This window comes from Galeopterus variegatus, unplaced genomic scaffold (genome assembly GCF_000696425.1).
Source record: "Galeopterus variegatus unplaced genomic scaffold, G_variegatus-3.0.2 Scaffold443, whole genome shotgun sequence".
Lineage (NCBI taxonomy): Eukaryota > Metazoa > Chordata > Mammalia > Dermoptera > Cynocephalidae > Galeopterus > Galeopterus variegatus.
Genome location: NW_007726554.1, coordinates 1773 through 8523, shown reverse-complemented (window position 1 = coordinate 8523; position 6751 = coordinate 1773).

The following is a 6751-nucleotide window of genomic DNA, read 5'->3' as shown; positions in this document are numbered from 1 at the left end:
GCTAGATACAAAAGAATACATGTTGCATGAAGTCAAAATAATAATTACATTTGGGGTCATTGTTTATTTACTCTGAGAGAGGCATGTGGGAGTCTTCTGGAATTCTGAAAATGTTCTGTACCTTGACCTGGGTGGTGGTTATATAAGTGTATTCATTTGCAAAATCCAATGGGCTGAACACTTAAAATTTGTGTAATCTATTATATGCATTTTGTACCTCACTTAGAAAGCTTAGAATATAATCACAACCATATACCAATTATCTATTTCTCTGTAACAAACTACCCCCAAACTTAGTGATTTAAAATAACAATTTATTACTATGTCTCATGTTTCTGTGGGTTGAATGGGTTCAAGTGTGCAGTTCTCACTTGGGTCCTCTCATGTACTCAGGTAGTCACTAAGGCTGGAGATACCTGAAGGCTCGGCTGGGCTGAACATCCAAGATGGTTCTCTATGCGCTTGTCTAGGACCTCACCTGGGATGCTGGAACAGATGTGGACCAGCCAGGCATGTATCTCTGTCTCTACACAGCTCTTCAATGCGATCAGGTGAATTTTCTCACAGCATGGTGGCCCACAAGTAGTTGAAAAATTTACATGGTAGCTGACTTCCCTAAGAGTTAGTGTTCAACAGACCCAGATAGGAATCACAGGCTAGTGATGACCCAGCCTGGAAAATATGCACCATCATTTCCACTGCATTCTGGCCAGCTCAGATTCAAAAGGAGGGCTCTCACAGGAATGTGAACACTGGAAGGTGTGTTTCTTTGGGGTGGCATCCTTTAAGACTAGATATTATACTATGACAATTTGAATCTTTTGTCATTATTTAGTAACCTTATTTTTTTCCTGCAGCTCTTTTTGCATTAGAGTTATTTTTGGAGAGGTGAACATAGAAAAAGGCACCATCAATCTTTTGCTTGAGATTCTAGAGTTAGGGTAGGATGCTTGGTGCTGTGGCAGCCATCCCAGAACCCTGAGGGAGACATCAATGTTGTACTGATGATGTCAGAGCAAAAAGACAAAAATATTGATAATGTTGTTGAGTTGCTACACAAGTCCTGGGACTGTCCACCTCCCAATTTTTTGTTAGGTGGTGTTATGGACTGAAAGTTTGTGTCCTCCCAAAATTCCTATGCTATAACTCTAATTTCCAATATGATAATATTTGGAGGTGGGGCCTTTGGGGGGTAATTAGATTTACATGAGGTCCTGAGGCTGGAGGCCTCATGATGAAATTGGTGTTCTTGTAAGAAAAGGAAGAGACAATAGCCCTCTCTGTCTCTCCACCATCTGAGGACACAGGAAGAAGGCAGCCATCTCCAAAACAGGTGGAGGGTCCTTGCCAGAGACCAAATGTGCTGGCACCTTGATCTTGGACTTCCAGCTTCCAGAGCTGGAGAAATAAATGTTAGTTGTTTAAATAATAAGTAAATAAACAAGGTCCTTTTGGGATGACATCAATAAAGCTCTTCTTTTTCCAAAAATATAGTATTTCTCTAGTGTTTCTTTTTCTTTTTTTTTTTATTTTTATTTTGTCAATATACAATGTAGTTAGTTATTGTGTCCCATCACCAAAACCTCCCTCCCTCTTCCCTCGCCCCCCTCCCACCCAGATGTGTCCCCTCCATTTTCTTGTTGTAAGAGCTTTAGCTCCCTCCAATAAGTGAAAACATGTGGTATTTCTTTTTCACTGCCTGACTCGTTTCACTTAATATTATTCTTTCAAGGTCCATCCATGTTGTTGCAAATGGCAGTATTTCATTCGTTTTTATAGCTGAGTAGTATTCCATTGTGTACATATACCATATTTTCCGTATCCACTCATCCAATGATGGACATTTGGGCTGATTCCAGCTCTTGGCTATTGTGAAGAGTGCTGCAATGAACATTGGGAAACAAGTATACCTTCGACTTGATGATTTCCATTCCTTTGGATATATTCCCAGCAGTGAGATAGCTGGGTCATATGGTAGATCTATCTGCAACTGTTTGAGGAACCTCCAAACCATTTTCCATAGGGGTTGCACCATTATGCATTCCCACCAACAATGTAAGAGAGTTCCTTTTTCTCCGCAACCACACCAGCATTTATCTTTCAGCGTCTTTTGGATTTTAGCCATCCTAACTGGGGTGAGATGGTATCTCAGTGTGGTTTTGATTTGCATTTCCCGGATGCTGAGTGATGTTGAGCATTTTTTCATATGACTGTTGGCCATTTGCATATCTTCTTTAGAGAAATGCTTACTTAGCTCTTTTGCCCATTTTTTAATTGGGTTGCTTGTTTTTTCCTTGTAAAGTTGTTTGAGTTCCTTATATATTCTGGATATTAGTCCTTTGTCAGATATGTATTTTGCAAATATTTTCTCCCACTCTGTTGGCTGTCTTTTAGCTCTGTTAATTGTTTCTTTTGCTGTGCAGAAACTTTTCAGTTTGATATAGTCCCATTTGTTTATTTTTCCTTTGGTTGCCCATGCTTTTGGGGTCATATTCATGAAGTCTGTGCCCAGCCCTATTTGCTGAAGGGTTTCTCCTATATTTTCTTTAATAAGTTTTATTGTTTCAGGGTGTATATTTAAATCCTTAATCCATTTTGAGTTGATTTTAGTAAATGGTGAGAGATGTGGGTCTAGTTTCAATCTCCTGCAAATGGATAACCAGTTATCCCAGCACCCTTTGCTGAAGAGGGAGTCCCGACCCCAGTGAATAGACTTAATGCCTTTGTCGAAGATCAAATGGCAGTAAGTGCGTGGGTTGATTTCAGGGTGCTCTATTCTATTCCATTGATCAGAGTCTCTGTTATTATACCAATACCATGCTGTTTTGGCAATTTTTTCAGTCTCATAATTTATACAACAAGAACATTCAGTCTGTGTTTTGTAATATATTACCGTATAGTTTTCTGTAGTATGCAATGGCTAATGTATTTTAACTGATTTATCTTGTTCATTTTTGTACATTTATTTTTCCCACAGTGTGGTTTTTTTCTTCTCTCATTTATGGCCTTCTTTGGATTGATTTTTTTTTTCTCATTTTATTATTTTGCCTTCCAGAAACATACAATCTATTTCTGTTTCTTTGATGGTTAACTATAAAATTTCATCATATAATTACATTACATTAACAAAATCCAGTGTTAGTCCTATCTTTATCCTTCTCCTAAAGGCAGGCACGGACTTTAGAACAATTAGAACTGATTGTTCCCTTTCTGGTTTCCAATATTATGGATAGTCAGAATGTTAGATCTAACTATAATAACTAGAAGTATTATTGTTTGTTTTAACAATATTTAATAGAGTCGCCTACCTCTTTTACATTCACCAACATCTCTATTCATCATTTTTTTTGCATGAATATTGAGTATATACCAACTCAGAGCAGAAAGAGGATCCATATGTTCTGTCTTTGTGCTGTTAAACATGCTTCTTTGTGGCATGGCCTTTGATTCCTGCTATCAGACAAATCCTAGGCAAAGATGCAGAACCCTATCATGGGCTATCAGACCCCAAAAGCAAGGCTTTCTTTATGCCACAGTTCTGTGACCGTCGGGCTCTGACTCTAACTTTGTCTCTTTTCCCAACACCCCTCATAGATACTAAAATCTCCAGACACCAAGAATCTGGTCACATGGATCAAAGAAATGGAGGCGACATTGCAATATGCTTAGAAAATGAGGAATAATAACATGTATTGTCTATTGACAAAATGTATGGTTTGAGCTATGGCTAATCCATAATGCATATGGAAGTGTCAGTCATGACAGAAGACACTATGTCAGTTAGGGTACAATCAAGGAAGAAAAAACACCATGAGCATTAAGGAATGAAAAAAAAGTATTATAGGAATTAGGCCTGACACAAATTGGGGAGAAACTGGGTAAGTCAAGGTCCAAAAGGATCAGGAAAAAAATTCTAACTAGCTCTGCCAAAGGCAAATGAACTGGATCTTGCATTGTTAGGTACATCAATGTACTACATGGAACATGAAGGGGACTGGTGCCAATTGCCCTAAGAGTTCTTAGGAAAGTGTCTCGTGGTGGGCCGGGCCTGAGGTCCCTCTCGGTCAGCAGCGCTGGCAGTCAGTATGGAGAGCTGGATGTGAGCCAGGGAAAAGTCAGCCCCAATTGGAACCCACTGGTACTTTTGATCCTATTCCCCACTACTCAGACCAGTGATGACGTCAGAACACACGGCAGCCACTTTACTTCCCCTTACAAACCTTATGCATTTCTCCCCCTGAGATCAACTCTAATCCAGAACCATACCAGGAAGGAGGTTCTCAGAAACATATTTCCTGCTTAGCTAGGTCAACACAGCAATAAAACACCACAGGAATATAACTGCCAGCTAGTATTTCTCAAGAGAAATTGGAAGATTTTCTTCTGATCCGGGGGGCTTCTCCAATCACTTCCTCACAGACATATCATAATGTTGGGCCAGGGGATACATATAGCAAGTCGTCTTACCTAATCTTTGCAGAAAATGTATAGTTACCATGTGAGGTGGCCCCAATCTAAAGAGGTCCTACACAACTGGAAAAAAAATGCAGCCACAGGAGCATGCAGATGCTCTTCAATAAATACATCAATATTAAGGCATTGCAAGAATTATACTTATTATGATAAAAACTATTTTGTTATAGTAGAAAGATATGTAATTTGATGGGTCATGTCTTAGTCCCACCTTTTTTAGCTCCCACTCCAGAGAAATAGAACTAAATAGTAAGTGAAAGCACAACCAGGAAGCTGTTAAAAAAATGAAAGTACAGTGCTTTGGAAAAGAACTTCTCAGCTCTTTGAAATTGCTATACATTCCCAAGATCCATTAAAACAACTATCTGGCATGGTCAAAGCAGAAAGAATTCCTTAAGCCTCCTAGAACATATTACCATTAGTCAATACATAGTATGACCTCCATTACATAAAATAACTGTAAATAAATTATCTTTATAACCTCCACAGTGATTACAAACAGGCTAAATCAATAAATATTTTTAGAATTAGGTCCATTAATACATAATGGGAATTGTCATGAGGTAGCCATGAGGTTAATGCCTCATTTAGAAGATGAGGAAGTGTCTTCATCATGATTATGAAGAAGTGTTGAACGATGGACATTGTAGACACATATGCAAGTGTCAACCTGTAGGTCTGGTGAATAACAGCCATGAATTTTCTTGGTGTGATTGCAGATATAGCACACAAGCAAATAACTGACTCTAATGCCACTCACTACCTAAACATACACTCCTTTCCTTATAAGAAACTCACTGAAGTTATTTTAATGCTCTGTGGTCTCCATGAATCTTCTGTTAGTTTGGAAACTGAATTGGGAAGCTCCAAGTTCTCGTTAAGCAGCGCATGGCTCTGACCTGGAGGTGGACGTGCTGTTATCTTGCATCATTGGCAAAGATCACCACTGGGAAGAAGAGCAACCTTAGAATTGTGTGATGTCATCCACCCTCCCAGGGGAGGGGAGAGGAAGAATGGAGAGCATGGTCACCCCTCCCCTCAGAGAAGGTGGTGTGAGGCCAACACAGAAGATGCTGATGCTTCTGCTGCTTCTGGGGTCCAGTAGGAGCCTTGCTATAGCTGGGGCCCGGGTGGGAGAGTGCGTGTGTTGGTGTGCATGAAGGGGTGTCCGGGCATTGTGGATTGTTCATGCCCATCAAAGTGAGAGGGAGCGTCCTTGCTCTCAGGAAGTGTGGAGGGTAGGGTGACAGTCACCAGGCAGGGGAGGGGGGGATTATGCCCGGAGGGAGACTGACAGGAAGACTGCACAAAACAATCAGGATGCTCCAGGAGCCGGGGGAAAGATGAGGGAGCCAGGATGAGTTTTCTGCCTGGGGTCCTCTTTCATCTCTCTGACCTCTGTTTCAGCAGGCTCTGGGCTCGGTGCTCTCATTTCTCAGCATCCAAGCAGGGCTATCTGTAAGAGTGGAACACCTGCAAAGATCGAGTGTCATTCCATGGACTTTCAGGCCCAACTATGTTCTGGTATCGTCAGTTCCCGAAACAGAGCTTCATACTGATGGTGGTTTCTAATGAGGGCTCCAGCATCACCTACGGGCAGGGTTTTAACAAGACCAAGTTTCCCATCAGCCGTCCAAACCTGACCTTTTCAGCTCTGGTGGTGACGAGTGCACATCCTGAAGACAGCAGCTCCTACTTCCACGGTGCCAGAGACATAGCACACAGCGCTGGGCAGGGATCAGAGACCATGCAAGCAACTCTGCAGCAGCCTGCCCCTCCCCATCTGTCAGAGCCTGGGAGCGCCTGGAGAACAGGAAACCACAGCTTCTCTGACTGAGACATCTGGGAGTGTGTGTGTGGAGGGAGAGGAAGAGAATCTGTGTGTGGAGTGTGCAGAAGGTACTGTGTCTGAGATCTGGCAAAATGGGAATAGAGCTGGGCCTATAAAGTGGCCAGCTGGCATGGAAAGGTCCCTGAAAATGATAAGACCTAGATTTTTGTCCAGACTCTGCCACATGTTAGTCATGTGTTCTTGTATAAATCTACACATAATTCTACATGTAGATCTGAAGACAATTCTATAAATCACTGTGTGTTTTCTATGATAAACTTTGGTGTTTGGCTCTTCAAGACTATTCAGCACTGTCTTGTCACCATGCTGGGCCCTCAAGGTAAGGAGATCTGTGAGGCAGCCAAGCAGAGAGAGTTACTCAAGAAAAAACTCAGTGATGGGCTATGCAGTGTTTTGATTGATGAATGAACATCGTTAGACTGGATA